This window comes from Callionymus lyra, chromosome 14, assembly GCF_982586985.1.
Source record: "Callionymus lyra chromosome 14, fCalLyr1.hap1.1, whole genome shotgun sequence".
NCBI lineage: Eukaryota > Metazoa > Chordata > Actinopteri > Syngnathiformes > Callionymidae > Callionymus > Callionymus lyra.
In genome coordinates this window covers 22,519,236-22,541,680 of record NC_141831.1, presented here as the reverse complement: position 1 = coordinate 22,541,680, position 22,445 = coordinate 22,519,236, and the positions used below count along the sequence as shown (strand labels likewise).

The window sequence follows — 22,445 nt, the reverse complement described above, 5'->3', positions numbered from 1 at the left end:
ACAGACCCAGAACCCCCTCGGCCCCCCCAGCAGTTAAACAGAAGTCAGCCATTATGAATCATATCGTTAACACCTGTTTGTTTCCTAATTTGCCTGCGACATGTGTGAAACACCTGATGCTGAAATGCACAGTTTAAAATCCCAAAGGGCCTGTGAAGTGACACACTTAAATGTTCTTCGTGCTGCACCGCCGTGCAAATGTTTGGACTGTGGAACTAGCCATGATACTTCAGTGTTCAGAGATCGCTGAGGATGCAAACTTGCAAACAATTTAGTTTATTCTAAGAATGCCAGTGATAAGGCTTAAGTGTAGCTAACATATCGCTCTACTTTTTACCTGGAGTAATAGCTAACTTTTTATTACATTGTCAAAGGCAGCTGGTTAAAGGTAGGGTAGGATTTATTTTTATTGAAACACCTTTTACTATATTGCTTGAAATCTTCTTTCACAGCAAGTGAAGCACAGTGTTTGTTTTGGCATTAATAATTAAGTGTAATGTTATATTGTCTTTTTTGTTCATTTAATTATTCTTTAACATTTGTGTTATCTCTGGGTCAAGGTGAACGACCTCCAACACTGCATATGTATTTCTGGAAGCCAGGGAGGGCGTTGACCTTGACCCAGAGGCAACACAAGGGTTAACTATCAACTATAAATATATGTACAGAGCTCTTCCTGGGCTCAGACCTGCATTGTGTCTGAACTAAGCCTTATTTTTTTTATCATTTTTTTAACATTAAAAAATAGCATTTTTCATCAGGTCCATGTGAACTGTTTAAACAACAATCCAAAACTTCGATAAAAAACAGGAAATGACTGTTATTGTTTTGATTGTCTAAGCGCTTTGTGACCCTGGTCTCGAAAAGCGCTATATAAATAAATATTACTTACTTACGTTTAGGTACAATTAAAATGATAGTAATATACCGGTAAGTTGAGCCACTGTTTAAATGCAGATCATCACTTTCTTTGGTGACTGTGAGCAAGTGGTAATTGGCAAGAAAAATCCAAACTAACTTGAGATGAAAGTAAACTATGGCCGAACTCTTCTAATGCAAGTGTCATTAGCGGAGTGTTCTTTTAAATAACTCGCAGACATTCTTCTTCCTCCCCTGAAGGCTTATTACTGTGTCGCTCCCTTTTCCCCCCCGCCATACATACAGTATATAGAGGCTCCATGTGTATCCGGCAACTACAAAGCAGTTACCCGAGCTTTGCTGTGTGCACAGAGACAAAGACACACTCATTACTGGCCTTCAAACGCTCACACGAGGTGCCTGTAGACGCCACTGCTGAAAGTTATTTAAGGAGTTAATGCTCGATTTTTTTTCCCCTTACACGTCAATTCTGGGTGGTGTGTGACTACATGTGTGCGTCTGTGGTTGATGGCTTACTGCCCCCCCCTCGCCCCGCCGCCTCCTCCAGTTCCCCTTTCCTGTTCCTCTTTAATGTCACGGTGCTGGCTCATATGACCTTGAGCGGCGGCGTTGGCACGGCAAGAGCGAGCGCTGCCTCGCCTGCGGGCGCCCTTGAACTGGATCTGCAAGACAAAAAAAAAAAAAAAAAAAAAAAAAACCCTTCATGCAGCCTGATAGACATCTCAGCTCTCCTCCTACACTGGCCCTCCTCCTCCTCCACCTAACCTCCGTCTCTCTCTTTTATTCAATCTACGCCACCCCTTATCTGTTCCCCCTGGTGGGGAGAGATTTATCAGGATGCTGTATCTTTAACCTCTTTATCAGGCTAGGTTAGAAGCAGAATTTCAAAATGTCTGACTGGTCTGTGCAGATTTATTTAACCCCCCCCCCTCCCGACCCACCCCCCACGCATCTCCTTTTCCGCCTTCATGAACAAGAGCCGAACACATTCAGGAAGATGGATGGATGGTGGTGTCAAGAGAAGTCAGCTTTTATGGAACACACCTGTGAACTTCTCTGCCTCTCTAGGTGTTGTTTACATAGAAGGAAATTCCAGACTATTTTTCTAGCTCAGGAGTCAGAGCCACCAGCACACGGTGACCTGTAGCTGCGAAAACAAACATCCAAGGATGAGCGAGTCGCTCTCGAAACGGCCAATCGCGTCGCCTCCTCCGGAGAGGAGGGAGTGTCCTGTAGCCAGTGTTTTGACAGGTTGATGATGACCTGCTGGCTTCCAATGAAGACCTCTGGAAACTCCAGAGTAAACAAGCCGAGTCCAAAAGTCCAAAGTCTGGCTCCACACTGTCAAACTGCCCTTTCATGAGCTGATGGAAGTCTACTGTAAAAGCACAATAGAGCGCTTTTATCAGAGTGTAAATATTGCAGCACCCTCGCTGTGACTTCGACGCGGGTCGCCCAGGTTCAACAAGCACAGTAAATATTTGTAGTGCTCTCTTAAAACGTACATTTTCCAGGCTTTTAAAAGATGCAGTCGTTTCAGAGTAGAGTAAAATGTCAATGTGCGATGACACGTCAGCGGGCTAAGGTCAGCAGCTGCTATTACCGGGACGGAAAGGGGCATGATGGGAAAAAAAGGAAGAAAGAAAAATTAAACCCTTTTGAACCGCGGACACATATACTTATGCCCTGTGCCACAAAAATATTTGTACAGTTTGTGTTTGTGTAAGTTCAAATAAATGTTGTTACAGTATATCAAATAATGGAGTACAGCTGACACCACCCAACATACTTCTGTAGTACCACTACTGTATAGTTGCAAGTACAATGAGGAGCTGAGAGGACTAGTAAGATGTACATAACGTACGAAATAGAGTTCTAAACGTTTCGCAAATATTAAGTGCTAACAGCTTAAACAAACGTGTCAACACTATCCATGAGCTTCTTGCATGATTTATTGCTTGATAAAAACAAAGCTGTGTGTAGTAATGATAACAAAAAGCTCTAATAAAAACGTAATTATCTGCTGAGATCACCAGCAGAGATGAATCGGTAGCCGATTTTGGGCTAATTTAATTAAATTCTAGAGTACACAAGACTTGCACAAGAGTGTAGGCGGCAGTTTTTCTTCATTAAAATCCCATTATAAAAAAACAAAACAAATGACCAGCTAGCCTGGGCAACATGGAGGGTAAGTTGGGGGACGCTTGAATGCCAAAAAACATGGCTTAAAGTACTTTTTCAAGGAGGTACGAATCAAGATAATAGTGCAGTAGGGACGGACTAGAGTGAGCGACGCGACGTAGGCTCAGCCCTCCCACTCCATGCTTGACCTTTCCAAACTGTAATTTTATCACATGTCACGTGCAGGGCTTCCTGGAAACCATCTGCCAAAGACGCTCTCTATTACCAAACTAATAAACAACAGCAGCGGCTTAAGTGGGCCAGCACCGGTTCTTACTAGTTACCGTTGAGTGCGTCTCACCTTCCCTCGCAGAAGAAGAGGGTTGGACACGTACACACCTCCTCAGAGGCACGTTGTAGAGCGACACCGACAGTCTCCTCAATTAGCGTTAAGGGGCTTTTGCGTGGAGACACGAAGTTCTAGGGGCTAAGAATAACATGAGACAGGTCTGTTGAGGAGCCAGGGCACTAAGGAGAACCGCTGTGTGTACTAACCCGAGTGTCGCCCGCTAATCCAATCCCCCGACATGTTTAGCCCCACCCCGGGATATTATGGTGTGTTTGTTAGTGTGACACCTTGCTAATAAGGCTGTTTTCACACACACTGAAACCAATATGATTAACACGGACTGGGAATAAGCCAGAGACAAAATACTTGTGATTATACACACATCTTCTCTTCTCACGTCAACATCTTATGAAGTGAATGAATCTTGTTGTATTAAAAAAAAACAGACCAAACGTTGACTTTATCAATATTTTTTTTACAATTCATTCCTCATGTTTAATATAAAGAAAATAGAAATACAAGCGCAATTGCTAATATAAACAAACATCTTAATGCTGAAGTAAAGGTTAAAAAATCTATTCTGAATCATTTCAAATTATAAACTTTGAAATATTTTGTGAATTGTTTAATTTGTAATGTAATCGTTTAAAATACATCTGGTTGCATAACTTTGACTGTAATTTTCATTATCAGTTATTATTCTCTTAATATATATTTATTTATTTAATTGCCCACCACTGCTTCAGAGTAAATTACCTTTCTGTCAGTTTTTAGGTGATATTATGACAGCAAAATAGGATTCTGATGTTTTTCTGAAGCGTTCACACTTGTGTGTGTTGCAAAACTACGAAGCATACGGTCGATGCCTCTTAGTTGATGAGCCAAAACGCAGAATCTGTTATGAAGGCCCCACGGTGTCCTGGGAGATTCATTACAGGCAGATTTGTTCCACATAGTGAAATACAAGCGAGATTCACAGCTTGAAAGTTGCGTTGCTCCATAAGTGGACCCAAATGCGAGAATAAGCCACAATTTCAGTTCTTTGCTCTGGAGAACAGCCACAGCAATTATTTGTGTGTAGGAGATCAAACCAGGTGTTTATCCGGCTTTGTCGGCGTGACATGCCACCAAACACTAGCGAGAAGAAAATAGCAACGGCAGCAGGTGTGAAATCAATATATGAAATCTTTTTTATTCAGTAGAAAGAACATTTTTGATGAAGAATAATCCGCAAGAAGTCCTCGTCTCACGTCATGTTGGTCACCACAGTTATGAAACGGACTTATCAAAATCTGCCCCATTTATTTTTGGTCAGAAAAAAAAAAAAAAAACACTCTCTCAAGAGGGCTCATGTAAGCAAATTATCTATTCACGTCTGGCTCTGGCACAGATGATATGCAAGGAGGTCATTGCAGCTGAATAAGCATCTGCAGCGCTCATTTCTAAACCACAGTTGAACTTGGTACAGTAAATAACCTGACCTGAATGAAGTGGAGCAAATCTGAGAGGAAGTGGGCTATATTTAGTCGAGAGAAACCCGTGTGCTGCAGAAAGAGAAATGTGAAAAGATCCTTTACTTAAAAGCGTGTGTGGCAAAGGGCTTTGAGCTTGTCAAGTCTGACTGCAGTAATCAAACGCTATTACTGAAGACTGTACAGGGCAGAGGAGCAACTGAAAGAGGAGGCGGCAGTTCTTCAGAGACTCCTGCACTCCACTCTGGCTTCTATGTGTTTTTTATTTCAAGGGAGGACCGAGGGACTGGAGGAGAAACCTCAGTGCTCAGCTTGAGGCGTATAATCTATGGTTCATTTGCAGCTTTTCTCCACAGTATGACAAGCCGTTTACAAGACGTAGCCTTTGCTGCTGACCCAGTTCTGAGTGGCTGCGTCTAGCGACAAGGCCCTGCCTCCCCATCAGGCCCTGCTCCTCGTCTAACTGACGATAACACCGCCACCCTCTGCCTCCGTGTACTGTGGGAAAAAAAAATAGGTCGCCCTGACCCACTTTTCCTCTTTTTATTCCTCCCCTCCCTGAGATCGTGTGAGGAGTTCTACGGAGCGTGATCGAGAGAGACAGTAGCAGGGAGACAAAGGAAGTGAAGAAGTTTAAAAAGGCAAGATCAGAGAGGGATGACGGTCTTGGCCTTTGGAACAACAGTGACCCTATACTTGTTTGCAAAATCCCTCCCACGCTTTCACACAGCACAGCCACTGGAGGTTAAACAGCAATCTTACAACACCTTCCTTCTCTTTTAGGGCAGACGATATTCTGCAAGACTTGTGTGACAAATGAAAAAAATCCCCTACAAGCAGCACATTTTGATCGTGGCATATCAAGGTCAGCAGGAAGACAGTGGTTTTGAAAACGGCAAAATAGTCCAGGAGCGAAGACAATTGATCACAGTGTTGATCGCATTTGACGAACGATCCCTTTGTGTGCGGGAGGACAAAAGCATATATCAAACTGCTGCTTCTTCAAAGACATCAACATGCCTTTTCCATATACTGCTCTGAATATATGAATATGAAGCGTGGAATTATGTAAGTCAAACTCTAAATTGATCCTAGTTCATTAAAACAAGTTCATCTGAGAGGCGAAACAACTGAGAAAATTTGCTAATAAAAGAAATAATGTTTTTGTTTTTATGTTTTTTTCTTGTATCTTAAATAATTGTCAATTGAAATGACTACTAGTTTATTATGATGTGGATTGATTTTTAGGTTAATGTGAAAAGTTAGCCAAGCAGTTGTCGAAGTTAGCTCATTTTTAGGTAGGTTTGAACATGATTAAAAGTACTAGAAGTACCAAGTACTAAAAAAAAAAAACAGAAAATAAACCTAATTTCTTTCTTAATCACATATGGCAATAAAGTAACATTTTCTTATTTGTTCATTTCTCAAAAAAACCCCACTTATTATCAAGAGTCATTTCTTCTCTAAATATACATGTTTTATAAGATTATTTAATCTTGATAGCTGCTGCTCTAGTTTTGCGTCTTGGTATTCTCAACTTCTGATTCAGAGAAATAACAAGACATGCAAAAGGTCCTTCACCGTCGCGAGCATCCAGGGAAGGTATGACAAGACTCGGAGAAAAATGATGACCCCGTCCCGGCTTAGTAGATCATCTGGGACTCGATGAGCCCGGAGTTGCCCCAACGTCTGCTCGCACGACACTGGCTCTCTTTGAATTCCTGCGCCCGGGTCAGGACCGCTCATGATAGATCTCGGAACACGCATGGCCCTCTCATGCGAACCCTCACTCTCATTAAGCAGAGCCCCGCTCACGCACCGCATTTGTAATCCCTCCATACATTAACCGCCGCTCGTCTCGACTCCACTGTCAACAGCTGAAAGGTTAATTCATTTAGGAAACAAATCATTTGTTCCACGGCGCAGTCATGAAAGATTCTTCTGTCATGACATTTGGAGCCGGCGACTGTTCATTTGAATATTAATTCACCTGCTAAAAAACATCACTCGTCACTCACCGGCGTCTCTCGCCCAACCTTTGTTCGGCTTTTGTTTGAGAGCCATAAATGTCAGAGTGACGGACGTTTCATTATAAACTTTTAAATACCTTTCATTTGAAAGGAGCGGGGACTCGGAGGGTCAAGTGTACATTCTTGGTGATTATGCATTTTTTATTTATAGACCTTTATAGACCTGCTGTCGTTATTTGAAGAACGCTATAGCGTTAACATCCCTTTTATTTATTTTATTTATTGTAATATTGTTATTTTCTCTGAAGTAACATTAGCCCGTGACTCTTGAAACGTGAAGACGCTTGTTTTGGTCATATTTACTACAAAATGAACATTTTTATATTTAAAGGTCCATCCGTGAACATAATGCCGACATTAAACCAGTACGTGGTTATTCAGGACCGTACAGTGTTTTGCCCGTAAATTAAACAAATACAGTTATTTGCACAACACAATACTTTCAGTTGTACAAACATTTTTTTTAAATGTTATAAATTCTAGTTCATATTCTGCCAGTCATGACATGATCGTGGGTCATCATAGTCACATAAGAGCCCAAAAAAAATTAAAAAAAAATTATTCAGGGATATATTTTGTTGCATAAAACTCAAGAGGACTGACTCAGGAAAGAAACTCTGACGCAAAAGTTAAGGAGTTGAAAAAGGCAACTGGACATGTTAAGAAAACATTTAAACCTTGTGTTGACTCTGGGTCAAGGTGACCTTGTGGCCCATAACAACCATGTGTGAGGTAACCCTTGTGTTGCTTCTGGGTCAAGGTGAACGACCTCTCTGGCCGCCCGAAATATATATGCAGTCACTTCTGTTATCTGCTTGAAAAACGTCCAGAACACCGACTGTTAAAAGTCCACCTTTGAAAAAAAAGAAAAGAAGAAATATCGAGCGTGGAATTTACAATTCCTTACCCACACCAGGAGGATATATTGTACCGCCAGTGTTCCGCTTCTGTCTGAAAGGTTTAAACACTTTTAAAACCTGAGCATGACTTTTTTTTTTTAATATCACACTAACCTTTTACAAATCCACTGTCAAATTGTACTTTAGCGTGCCTTATGTTAGCACCCCGGCGTCGTCACACGGTTGGCCTGCATGAGGACATTAGTCCCACCAGATGCTAGCGACTACATGTGTTTGCGTGTGTACTCATTTGCATCTGCCACAGTTTGACACTCCGCTTTAAAAAAAAAAACCAGAGGAGGGTTGACCCGCTGCTAAACTCTCACCAGTCCAGTGCTAAGCCCCTGCGTGTTAATGGTGACCTAGTGCACACAGACATGTCGGTGCCTCTGAGAAGAGTCATGAAGCCCACTGCTCCACTTTCCCACTGCTGGCGGACCAGAAACATGGCAGAACTTACACGACTCATGTGAAGCAAACGTGAGCAAAGAGAGATAAATCAGCTGTGGGATGTGAAAGAAAGATGTTGGGGCCCTTTATTCAGCGGGGGTTGCACAGGGTTCGACTTCCAGTTATGAGGGTGGATGTAGGTCACGCCCTGCCTTCTAATAAGCACCAAGGTCAACTCTGAATGGAAGGAGAAGGTGGCTTAGCGGGGAAAAAAAAAAGCGGCCCCCGGATAAACCACATTCTTCTGTGCCAGCACCGACCACAGACGCGTAAACACAGTCGCACAGGTTTCCACTAAACCGCCGGAAATCACACATTATAAAAGCACTTTCAAGATGTTAACTGAAATGAGCGAGTCTTGATGCCGCGCTTTAACCAAACAAGGTGAGAGGAGAGGCGGACCGGAATCAGCATAGGATGTGAATAGCAAGAGGTTTGTAAGCGACAGGTTTTCTAATGCCGACAGGAAGGCTTTGCTGTTTGCTTTTAAAATGTCATCCGCTTTAATTCAGAAAGTCTACAAAGAATGGTGATGGTTGGGACAGGTGGGCAGAACAATTTGAAATACTCGCATCAGGGTTACAATAGCACAGCAGATCTCTCTCAACCTAAAATACAATTAATACAGTGTTTATTTAATTAATATTGATATTTCCCTGCAGATAAACTATCAAATATAATGGTTTAGAAAGAAAGAAATATCTTTGAGTTTCCTTATTGTTTATTTTTATATATGCATGTCTTTGTTTTTAAGTACCAGAAGTGTTTTTCAAAATGTACTATTTTTTTCATTTAAAATAATTTAGAAGAAAATCATTTATGTAATGCATACATATGCACATTCAAGATGTAAATCAAAGTAAAATGTTGAAAGTGTAAAAACTGTTTAACACATGAATACATATTTGACACAGATGTGAGACTAAATAAACTAATAAATAGCTAGGGAGATAAATTTATAAATATTCTTAAGGAATCAATGAAAGACTTCAGCTTCATTTTAATTGCAAGCAGATCTTGCATAAAAAAAAAAAAAACTTTAACAATGTAATCTTTTGTTTCGTTTTTTAAGTCCTAGTACCACTTTGTGAAAATATTCTAGTGTTATTGTTATACGTGACATTATCTCAGAATATGCATCTGCTCCACTAACACGACTCATTCCTCCTCTCTTTAGTAGGATTGTATCATTATTGTTCCGACAAGATTCTTCTAATCTCGTTTTATTAAGTACAGATGGAATATGACTTGAGGAGGCGAGTGGTGCCGACAACAAAGCAGACAATCTTCTAGTGTGTAGTATTTCTTGCTGTGAGAGAAAAGACACGATCAAATCAAGTTAACAATATATTATTGTTGATCAACCCATTATTTACTTTAATTACTGCTGATTAAAACACATTTGTTCTGACGGAGAAGACAAACGATCTTTGGTGACAGACAATACCAACATGAACTATTGATGATCAATTGATAAGATTATTGTATCTAATCTGCATTGACAAGGTGACCCGGGGCACCTCCCTGATGACCTCGCCAAGAAGAAGGAAAACAAAAGAAGAATGAGCGGCAGTTTTACCATGAGCCTCTTCTGAATGTCTAATTCTGATATTAAATCCCTTCACTCATGAACAAGACACTACGACTCTTTTTTTAAGTTAAGAACTGCTTTGATGTGACTTAATGAGGTCAAGTCAAGCTATAAAACTGATCATAAAAATCTTGTATTTGTATTAGTTTAATGTTTTATGACTTCATTTAAATTCAAATATTATTGAGTATTTCTATCCTTAAGAGCGTTTATATTAAACTGGTATGTTTTGTCCACAGTTCCTTTAAGATTTATTTTGAGTGTCTTTAAATTATGAATATAACATGAAATAATATTCAATCAAATGATAACTTTTGCCACTTTTTAATTATATCCTCTGGGATGTACTTTTTTTTCTATTGTACTCATCATTTTTCTTGGTTCATTTTTTTTTTTTGTTCGGCTTGATGGCCCCTCACAACAGTCTGGAACGTAATGCGGCCCCTAAGGAAATGCAATTGCCCATCACTGATCTAGAAGCTCCATTCGAATGTACGCGGGCAATCAAACTAAAGGAAATGTGTCTTAACCGCCCCAGAATGATCACCCCCGTGTCGACTCGCAAACAACAAAACCATTCCAGAGTGATCATATAGAGCTCGACAAGCGTTGATGGAGTTGCAACAAAATGAGCCCGCATCCTGCCATATGGCAAACATAGCCAGAGGGCTGAAATGTTAATGTAGTGGCTTAAAAAAATACTTCCAAGCAGGGACAGGAGAGAGACGGTGAGCCAGCGTGGTTCAAACAGCCGGGCAGCTGTGGGGAGTGAGAGAACACAACCGCAATAACACAAATCCCAACAGCCAGCTCGCTCTGGAAATGAATCACGGGGACGCGGAACGACCTTTCCCTGACACATGCTGGCATCGGTGATTGAGAATTGAGAAGATGACTAAACCTGGTCTGTCCGTCACCACCGTGCAAGCACAGCGGAAGCTAACAGGCCACCGTTCCCCCCCCCACGCATTCCAATGAGGGGAGGCCGGTGTTGGAGCCGTGTGCATCAATCGGACACAACCGCGACCCTGTGTGACGCTGGGATGCGATTAGCCAATTGAATGACGGTCAGTGCCCTTGCATGCATGCCCATGGCCTGTGACTCCGCCCCTCCTTCATCCTCTTAGACACACAAGGTCAGGGGAGAGGATCGGGGTGAAGGGTGTCACATGATTGGAGAGTTACTTAAAAAGCCTCCTCGGCAATCAGGTCAAGGTCACGCTCTAGCCCTGAAGCCGAAGAACAAGACAGAAGTCTGTGCACGAAAAAGAGGAGGGGCGACCGCAAACCGCTCTACATGTTCAGCAGTTCGGTCCTTGATAAGTTGAGAACATCAGCGATGGTTCTATTAACTGTATTAATTGTCCTGCTTAGTGGACACTTTCATCCAAAGTCACTTACACAATTATCGCTCTTGCACATCTCCTTCCGTTTCTACAGCTGGATATTTACTGGCGGAATCCAGGTTAATTGCCTTTGCTCAAGGGCAGAGGGTGAGCAGGGTATGAGCCAGCGTTCTTCTGGTCACCGGTCCATTCTCCCTAAGTAATAGGTCACACGGCCGCCTCAAGTCACCATCGCACTTTTCCTCTCAAAGCCTGGCTGGCGATCGGAGCCGCGGTCCCGAGCCGTGTGTTTTTGCTTGGCACGACGGCGGACGCGCTCAATGCACCGTCTCGCTAATGGGTTTGTGAAAAGGTTGCATATTCACAAAAGTTAATAGAGGTTTACACTTCCAGAGGACCACCGGCGGTTTAAAGGGAAAGCAGAGATTAGGTCAAACGTCCACGTGGATGGTGGGGAAAAAAAAGAGTCTTGAATAGCCTTTTTTTTTTTTAGATATAACAATTTATAAGTTGCTACACATCATAGATAGATAGATAAACTTTATTGATCCCTCTGGAGGTCTCCTTCGGGAAATTTTCATTTAGTCTACATTAGTTTTTAAGAGCACAAAGATGGTTAAAATGTTAGGAAATAGCTGCAGATCTATTCCAAAGCAGGGCTGCATGTAAAAACAAACATTTTAAAACAAAAACATTTTTCATTTTCAGATTCCAAACATCTACTCCTTGGCACTTGTTGATAAGTAGTCCCATGATGCACTGCAACAGTTGAAGCAATTCGGACTGGCTGTATTTGTTCCCATCATTTTGTCTCCTCATGTCTTTAAGTCATACTAACATAAATGGGCACAGTTTTAACTCAGAGTGTCATCAAGAAAAATGGAAGATTAAAAGGAAGCTAAAGAAAAAACATAATTTTTTTTTTAAGCATGTGTTAATTTAAGTGGGTTGACAACTACTGTACAGCCCTACTGTGTTATAAATGTAGAAAAAAGAAAGTTGAAACTTTGCAAGAGCTACTAGAATCATTAACCTCTAGAAGAACTATGAAACCATAACATAAAAATGAATAGAAATGTACTTTGTTTTTGTGTGAATCGAGCCACATTTCAAAGTATCCCTTTCTGACTCCAAACACTGGATACTATAGGATGCCATCAAAGGAAAGTCTGTTTAAGATGCATCCGTGAAATAAAAATGGAACACAATAGTTCTGCCAAGTGTCGAGAAAAAATAAATCCCTTTCATAGCCGACATGCTAACTGTACTTCCGTGGGCATAGTGTGACATTCTTCACCAGAAACCTGGATAATACGATCTGAACCCACTGAGCTCCAACTCTCCACGGCCACCCGCACAGGTCTCTTGTTGCCAAGCAACAACACAGCTCATCACTAGAAGCCAAAAAGTTACACAATTACATTACAGGCCAAATGGGGATTTGGTGAGTGCAGGGCATACAACAAACCCTCTGCAGCTAAAACTAACTTTTGTGGAAAGCAAAGAGAACGCTGGGAAATACCGCTTCTAAGGAAGGCAGCGTGACACAATAACCCAAATATGGCAGCAGAACGGTGGACTGTGACCTCCGGATCGGCGTTTAGCGAGTGGGAGGTTCTCAGGTACAAAGCCTGGACTGAGCTTACCCCGGACTTTGCCCCGTTCACAAGGAAATAAGTCTACGCATTTTCTCCTTGTCACGCCGCGCCATATATCCATCACTCATTCATAAATTCTGAAAAACTCCCTCTTTACTTAATTGCTTGGCAAAATGTAATTCCAAACGAAACCTTTTAAAAGACATAATTAAGTTGCAGCGATCTCCCTCTCTTGCCCCCCCTTTCCTTGTGTCAGAGGACCGGGGGGACATGTGCCGTGAGCCGCACAGCACCGTGTCAGGGAAGTCATATAGCCATGTTTAAAGCAGAGAGTTACGTAAAGCCTCCCCCTCTGCACGGGCTTACTGCACCAGACACTGCGTCCTTGCCTGGGCTGTTCAAGGTTCCCAAAAGGACGCGCCGCTAAGAAGTTGGGAAGGACGGGGCCCTGTGATAGAGTGCAAAAGCAGAGTGGGGGGCGGCGAGGGAGTGGAGCAGCTTCCTGTGACAGCCTTGGACTTTGAATTCAGCGCCAGACAGGCTCATGCATCAATCCCTCAACTTACAAAGACAAGCCACTAACCTTGACGAGGCCAGGGACTCTTCAGGAATGAGTGGCATTTTCACTTAGCCCCCAGCTTCTCCCCTGCTCTCCTGCCACATAACCTGGTTAAAATAAGACACAGTTGAATAACAGCCGACCTCGGAGTCTGGACTTTGTGACCTATTGTTCTGGCCTTCAAACCTGGGAGTTCTGAGAGCACCCGTGGAACATGCAGGGATGCAAAAGACCAAAGAGTGGGAACGTTTGACGTAACATTAATCCCCAGAAGAGGGCCCGTCATGTGACACATTGACTATGATTAAAAGTTGTCATCGTGAGCGGGAAACTCTACTTCAAACACTAAATGCAGTACAAAGTGCAGGTGAACTAAGCCATCTGGGGTGACCAGCTGTATGTGTGGAACCTCTGACAACTCTGTGGCACTTCATTTTCAACTTTGTTTTACTTGAACTGTGCTTTCATTACAAAGCAAGTCACTCGGGCGTCAGTTTTGACCTTTTGGTGACTTATCTATTGTAAATTAACTTTTCATCCAACATTAAGCATAAGATAGATTTGATCAAAACAATCTACTCCTTTTTAATGACGCACACAGAGGAGAAAAAAAAAAAGAAAGGCAGTCTGTATGAGTCACCTTTTTTAAATGTTACAACAACTTGTTGGAAGTGCTTTTTATTTGCCATTAATTAAATAGAAAAACTGTCTGGAAACATGTGTGATGTAACCATCTTTGTGCATATTCTTATTCAAATACGTGAATGTATATTTTTTTATACAGTTGGTCTAGACGAGTGGTTTGATTAAAGACTTACAAAACTAAATAGCTACGGACTTTGAAGATTTAGTCATTAAATGTAGGCGGTACATACTGTAGTTTGATGTAGCAGTAAACAGGAACAATGCATTCTGTTGGATATGCATCAGTACATCTGACCAACAATGATAATGGATGATAATTTGTTGTTCTGATAAATGTCCTTCAACCAACTCCATCAATGGCTACTGATGTATTGACGGCCAATTAAGGAAACCTTAAGAGATATTGCTGCTGCATTAGACACAATAAATATGTTCTCCTCTCAGTGATGGATGCAGAGATGCTTCTCACCAAACAGTAAACAAGTACGTGACATCACTTTCTTTTTGTCTCCTCCATAGACGACCAAGCAGACACTCCATCACAAACAGGCTGCTGAATATCTACCAGCGTCTGTCCTCATTCCCTGTGCAACCCGCCCACTCACCGCCTGTGACATTGGCCTGCTTGTGGCAAAGACCCTCCCCTCCTCGAATCTGACTGCAGCAGCCTGGCAGCGATTTTTTCCGCCACAGACGTTGGAGAGATCTTCCTTCTACACCTCTACAGCACCCCTGGGGGGCCAGCAACTCCGCTACAAGAGCCGGACAAGTTTCTAAGAGGAAGGTTAGGAGGAGGCGATAGTCACTTCCACTCCACTGCTGTGAGCACACCAGCATGGACCTGGAAGAGTCAGCTCCTCTCATGTCACCCAGGAGGTCCGCCGCTCTAATCCCTCCTCGGAGTGCTCACCGACATCGCTCTTTACGTGAAGGCAGTGTCGTTTATTCTTACCTCTGCCAAATATAACCCGCAAAATTACAGCAACGTAGGGAATATTTAACTGCAATATATAGATAGTCACCCTTTCCTTTGAGGTTTGTCATCAGAAATGAAGGTGACTTTCATATTGAATTTGGAATAAATAGCTTTTAAATGTTAATTACATTAAGTCTTGGATGTGGACTAAATAAATACAGGTTTCAAAGTGCCTAAAAAAAAATTGTTATTGTTATCCTGTTAATGGTTTATCATAAAATAGAGACACACAAAGCAGTTTACTATGCTATGAGTTTTTCCTGCACTAAAAAATACTGTATATATGTCATTGTTTCAACAGTATTTCAATACATCGCATTGTTGCTCATGTATCGTAATACCTCAAATATAATGTATTTTCTTCGTCTCCAAAGATGGCGCTTGAGTCATGTGGTGGTGTCAGGACTGCAGACTGCTGAAACACTGGTCATGCATTTTAGATGAATAAAAGATAAATGAATGAAAGATAATCTGCTTTTTATTTTCATCTCAGTACAAAAGGTTGAATTATAAATACATTTCTATCTTCTAATCTTCTAATTAGTGAATACGAGTCGATTGTACCTCGTAACATTACATAAGTCCCTATAAAAAGGCCGATAAATGGAGTCGCATCATAAGAGAAATATCAGCCGACAGAAGAAGTGTGGGCGTGGTGTGTTTGTAAGGAGCAGATCTTGGTGATATGTGGTCCATCTGTTTTAAAATGAGTGCGATAATAGACGGAGAACAGAGGTTAGTTTTCTAGTCTCCACTTAACGATCATGGTTAGATGTTCCTTCATAAAACAAGACAGATGCTGCATGTGTATTTACCTGATCAGCAACATCCTCTCTGCTCCCGTCCAATTTACCCAGCAATTTCTGCAAAGACTAAATAATTCACGGCAATTGCAATCAGCAGCGATCAATTGACGGGGATAATTGAGGGGCCTGTCATTGCTCCAAGGCCAAGGTGAAGCCGTGCAGGCGAGAGTTGGGGGTGAGGGTGAAGGGGGAGGTGGGAGAGGAGCCATTCAACAGATGAGCTCCGGCCGGTATAGCTCTTAGGGGTTGCAACAGAGGTATCCATCTTTCTTCCTCACATTTTGTCATCGCAGCCCCGCGCTCAGGAGCAATGGCTGTAAAAGCGCATTTAGCAGTTCCTGCCGTGTCATCAAAATGAGTCCCATTGACTTTGGTCGCCTTCTGTTCATGACAGAAGCACCAACAGGGGCTGAAGTGATTGTATCTGAATGAGACAATGCCGCTATAAAACCACAGCCCCCCGTCTTGTGAGCGGCGCCTGCTGGAGGAACATCAATAACAACACGCTCAAGAGACGTTATTTATGAAAACAACATGGACTCGTTAGAAGATAGCGCAGAGCCAACGCTAGGATCACACATTATGTTGCCTTGAGAGGGGGGTTTTTCTTCTGCTCCAACATGTCGCCCACATTATACTGCGAGAAAAGGCGGTCTATTCTAAGAACAGGCATGACCTGGTGCATTTTATCAAACAAAGACTTCTATGATTTTTTTTACTGCTAATACACAATAATTATATACGGTGACCATGAGCCTTAACATGATGAAACAAATAAATGATATAAAGAAAGGTTTTATGTTGCTAGTATGTTATTTGATTTTATATCATATATAATATATCTCTTACAAGAACTGCTTAGTTAGAGTATTTGCAAGAATCCGGCGGTGCAGGGGCAACAGTACGATATATTGCGATACTGTAGCTATAACAGTACATTTGTAGTATTCCCTGAATTTAATTGCAGAATTAACAGACCGCATGACAAGTCGTAACTGCTTTCATTTATTTTTAAGGACAAAATATGCCCAAAGATTTGCTTTAAAAGCTGCTGGAGTCGACTGTATCCTGTTGTCCTCAGTCATTGCCAATGATCCCTTAGCTGCGCAGGAGGTAAAGGTTTGCTGCCATCTAGCAGTCAGAAGTTTAATTGCAACACAAAAATGATCAAATGACACGAGTATTTACACGTCATTGTAAATAAATGTTATTAATATTTTATTTTAAACACACTTTATTTGAACTACAAACCATAAAAACAAAAAAGTATGAAAAAATGAAATAGGACTAAAATGAAAAAAGTATTGTTTTTTTTATCTATCGATACAGTGCTGATAAATATCAATACAGTATTGTAGAAAAAGAAATGTTGCAATATTTAAGTATCTGTATTTTTTAGTAGTTTTATTCTGACCTAAAATAAATGTGTTAAAGGGCTACATGTGGCCCCAGGGGGGCACATCTGAATTACAGCATGAATACAGAACGGGCTTTTTTCTTTCTAGAAAGAGTTTTTCGAATAAAGTAGTGGTCATTAAGACCATTTGTTGACAGAACCAGTGAATACAAGTCAATGATTGAGTGGCAGACATGAGTACAAAAGCATTAAGCAATTAAGTCTTTTGAAAGCAGACTAGGAATAGATCTGGTACATAGATTTGACAGCCTTTCTAGCTACACCCCTGCAGCACGATGGAGGCCTGCTGATAAACAAACAATAAAGAGAACTGTAAAGTGATTTGGCTTGATGTATGCTCCCCTTACAAGTATTACTGAGCCCAGACAATTAGAGAAATGCGCTTGCAGCCAAGAGGTCCCTAGTTTGATTCCTCATTGGGCTGACAAAGTAAAGGCCTCTAAGTAGATGAGAATTGCACTTCTATTCCTCAACATATGCTGTCAAAGTGCCCTTGAACAATGTTCGGTGGCCAACAACACAAGTGCTGGGCAGCTCCCAGGTCCATAATAAATCAAAAACTCTGCAGTAAATGCGTGACACTGGTTCTACTAGATCGCACATTAGTTTGTTCCTTCGTCGGGCATCTTTGCATTCGGGACGCGTGATGCCGTCCTGTCGCGTGGCTCGCTGTTATGAGAGACAGATTTACAAATAGTGGCATTTGAGCTGGCACAGTGGTCGTTGTTAGACAAGCTGTTAGATGAGATAAGTGCCCGGGCAGGTGATGCTTCATCGCCGGCATTATCCAGAGTGAAAACACACAGTGACGCCCTGATATTCCTCACACGTGACAAAATGTGGATTACACCAGAGCTGATCTGGATTTTACATTTCATTTCATATTGGTAGAACTGAGGCGTTTTTAAAAATGTTGACACAAACCTTAGTATTTAAGTAACTAGGCATCATACCAAGATTTAAATACCCAAATTTAAGAGATTATATTGCGTTATTGGGCGTGCCTGCTCTATAACTACTTGTTAATGACCAAGATAAACAAATAACTATGCATAGTTGGACAAGTAAATAAAGATTCTAACACACAAAAAATGCCCACCTATATTTTCTCTATGCATCAACCGACACCCAAACTTGTCCACTTGATATCAGCCTTTTTTGTGTTGTCAAATAAAAAGCCACGACACACCAGTAATCCAAGATTCTACTTCTTAATTCTTAAATTCCTTATTCAGCATGAGATTAAAGACTTTAATCATGACAGCTTCCACAAGTGCCCACCTAGCTCAAGCATATGGTTACTACAAAACCCCTTTAATCAGTGAATAAAAAGTCTTAAATAATGCCCGAACATCAGTTTTTTAATTAACTGAAATCCTTAAAGCAAGTTGTTACATTATTGTGGTATCAGAAGTTGTTCTTTTTCACCAACAAATATTTGTGCAGTGTAGCTTATCAGCCATGTTTGTTGAGAAGGTGTATGACTTTAAATGTAATTAATTCCAACATTGAGGGCGGACTGAGGGTACATTGTGCTTTGGAATCGATGTATTGATTTTAATACACAAAGTGTGCATAAATTGGCCCTTACTATAATGATATACATTAACTATGAAACCCATTCGTTAGACAAAGCTGCTGAACACACATGCACGTCAAAAAAACACACAGCCATAGCTGTCTTAGTTTGATGGAGGAAAAAGATTTGCTGCCACGAAAAAAAGGAAGCCAGAAGGAGAGTCCAGTCTTGTGACTGTTCAGCAGCTTTGCCATCATTTGCATTTGGCCATTTCAATGTCCTCTGGTTCTGTTGCAGGCTGCTGCACATCACTCAACAGCAGCTCCCTGGATAATAGCAGATTGTCCAGTCAAATCAGGCTTTTTCCAAAATAGAGGAGCCTTGGAGTGACAGCAGACTGACTTCACTAATCAAACACAGAGTGTAAATTTGAAAGTTGGGCTGGAAAATGTGAAGCTTTTTTTTTCAGTTATCTACGGCAACAGAGGACACGCAGGACTACCTTGAACATCTTGTGTGAGTTCAGGTCAAATAATTAAGCAGCTTAAGTGCTCAACAAAAGGAAGGCTAAAAGGCAGACCCCCAGACACAGACGGTATTTAGAAAGCTTTTTAAAAGTTTGGACTGTACTTTGCGTGACTTTAAACTCTTGGCTCAAGTTGGAAAAAGTTAAAGCCGCGACAAGAGAAAAAAAAAACATTTTATTACAACATCAAAAACAGGTTTATAGGTGTTTGGACCTGAACTAAGGGTGCACTCTGCTCTCTGTTTGCAACACACTGTAAAAACCTAACCGTTGACCTTGCACCTTGTCCTCTCACCTTAAGTCCAACGAGGCAACAGAGCCTTTAAGAATAAACTACGTACGGAATGGTGTTTATTTGGACAACAAGTAGATAAGAAAGAAGGAAGAAAATAACATTTTTAACGCCTTAACGTTGAAACTTATTGTCACTCACTTTGACTTTTTGTTAAAGAGAATAAAGGAGGAATAAAGTTTAATAAATAAAAGAGATTATTCATAAACTGATTTCAAAATAAAACTATTACCATCTAAAAGCTCACACTTAGACAAGAGTAACACATCTAGATACATTTTTGCTTTTTAAATGTATTGTGAATATGTTGTGTTTTTTGTCTGGATCATTTTAAGCGAATATCAAAGTATATTGAAGTAAACAGAAATTAAAAAACAATGAGGTCTACGAATCTTAAGTGCACTTGTGTACAACAACAAAAACAGTCTTAAAATAAACACAAATCCTGTTTTAACATTTCAATATATGATGCCTCATTTTTTTTTTTTTTTAAAGCTAGACAGAAATATCTCTATAACAACACGTCAATCCTAACCACAGGTCATTTTCCAAGGACAGTCAAGTAGATCCAGAGCCAGAGATTTTCCAGGACAGTGTAACTGTCAAGTGTTTCCCATTGGTGGTGCTAAAAGTACTTCAAAATAAGAGGCTCCCGTGTTGACCCACTGTGACAAAGAGGCAGGACGACGGTATTGTGCTTCACTTGTTGGCGACATCTTGACCAAGGCTCGGTCAGCAAGAACCTCTGACCCAAACGAAACCTCGTCTATAAGAGGAAGCAGACATGGTGTGTTTGTGACGCTGGTGTGTGTGTGTGTGTGTGTGTGTGTGTGTAGCGTTTCATTCATATGAGCCCCGCTGGCCTCCATTCAACACCACACCGCCCCCGAACTACCGCTAGAACCCTCGCGTGTTTCCTCGCCTTTTTTATCGCCCCTCGAACACGGGTGTGTGTGTGTGTGTGCGTGTGTGTGTGTACCTGCGGCGTCCAGCCCTGAGTCAGCCGGGGAGGCGCATCCTCGCTCGTCTCTCGACACAAGCAAATCCACTGAAAACGACTCGCATCTGCCTTGTCACCTCGAGCGGGAACCAAAAAAATGGCCGGTTCAGCGTCTCTGTCGCGGGGATGTTAGTCCAGAAAAGAAGCTCTTCTTTCTTTTTTTGTCGGCTTTAGGGTCGCCTGGCGAGCGGAGTCGAGGTGCGTGTTGTGCTCGCGTCTCGTCTGGCAGGATTGTTTATTCGTGGAGTCCCTCGCTGTGGAGCAGACACTCCTCCTCCCGCTGCTGTGCTGACACCACCCTTAAAGGAACACACACACACACACACGGATTTTTTCCTTCCATTCTCGTCAAAAAAAAGTAAATAACAACTTTTCACTCAATTGTCTGGACCGTTATTAGGAAAAAAAACGGTCCAACTTTTGGTCAAGAAAAAGTAATGAAAGATGGTACTTTTAAATAGAATTTTCTGTCTATCTTAAAATAAATACATGAATGTAAATATTACCTATATTACCTATATTTATCAGGTCAATGTGAAGCCATGTAAAGCAAGGGTGGGCCATTAAATGTCATTACAAAACATTAAATACTGTAAAAAAAAAATTGGAGCGAAGAGCCTAAAAATAAAAAAAAAACAAGCACAAATACCTATTAAGGTAAGGTATGGTAAGGTAAGGTAGAACTTTATTGATCCCTCAGGAGGTCTCCTTCGGGAAATTGTTCTTTTCCAATAGCCACAGCAAATACAGCAATTTTTCATTAAAAAAAATCAAAATAAAATAAGAACAAGAACAAAGAGAAATAAAGAGAAAGAACAAGCATTATTATTATTATTATTGAATAAGCATTAGAAGTACATGATAAACCTTACTATGCCAATAATATATTTTTAACCCCTTTTCCATTTCATCACCTTATACATCTAGTTAGCCATTTTTGCACTAAAAGGTGTAATCATTTTTATTTTTCTGCTTTCAGTAGTAGATACCGTATATATATGTCTTTAAATGCAACATATATTTTTCGTTTTGAAGACAGGAAATGTAATAATTTAAGTTAAAATTTTAGTGGAAATCTGTAGACCTAAATAATAAATCGGATCAAGTGTTTGTTTTTTCTCCTGGGTTTGTTGTCATCTCAAATATATAACATATTAAGGACACCGTGTACACCAGACATGCGGTCATATTACCTATATTACCTATATTTATCAGGTCAATGTGAAGCCATGTAAAGCAAGGGTGGGCCATTAAATATCATTACAAAACATTAACTACTGTAAAAAAAAAAAAAAAAGTGGAGGAAAGAGCCTAAAAAATCTTTTGCCCTTTCATAACCTAATACATCTAGTTAGCCATTTTTGCACTAAAAGGTAAGTAAGTAAGTAAGTAATTTTTATTTGTATAGGGCTTTTCCAGACCAGGGTCACAAAGTGCTTAAACAATCAGAACAATACTCAATAAAGTATATACTTTAAAGAAAGGTGAAATCATTTTTATTTTTCTGCTTTCAGTAGTAGACGTCGTTTGCGCTTGATGAATCTACTGACTCCTTCAAGAAACGTCTTAAGATGTTTTTATTTGTTCAGGCTTTTCCTGGATTTTCTTTTCTTTAAAGTATATACTTTATTGAGTATTGTTTTGATTGTTTAAGCGCTTTGTGACCCTGGTCTAGAAAAGCGCTATACAAATACATTTTATAAAATTACTTACTTACTTACTTACTTACTATGCCAACAAAATATTTTTTAACCCTTTTGCCCTTTCATCACCTAAAACATCTAGTTAGCCGTTTTTGCACTAAAAGGTTTAATCATTTTTTGTTTTCTGCTTTCAGTAGTAAACACCGTATAGATATGCCTTTTCAATGTTTTTTTTTCCGTTTTGAAGATAGGAAATGTAGTCATTTAAGTTAAAATGTTAATGTTAATCTGTAGACCTAAATAATAAATGGGTTCAAGTGTTTTTTT

General features: G+C 40.7%; 1 protein-coding gene across 3 annotated transcripts in view; it reads right to left on the bottom strand.

The window, feature by feature from the left end:
* nrip1b (nuclear receptor interacting protein 1b) overlaps positions 1-20,701 on the bottom strand; it is a 43,692-nt gene extending 22,991 nt beyond the window's left edge. Inside the window, exons 1-2 of one of the 3 annotated variants that reach the window (XM_087808295.1) lie at positions 20,455-20,701; positions 13,319-13,401 (exon numbers count right to left, since the gene is read on the bottom strand). The gene's annotated coding sequence lies outside the window, so the exon portion shown is untranslated. Of the gene's footprint in view, positions 1-13,318; positions 13,508-20,454 lie in introns of those variants that run through there. The other 2 variants (XM_087808293.1, XM_087808294.1) reach the window with 2 other exon arrangements.
* Between the last annotated feature and the right edge of the window lie 1,744 nt (positions 20,702-22,445).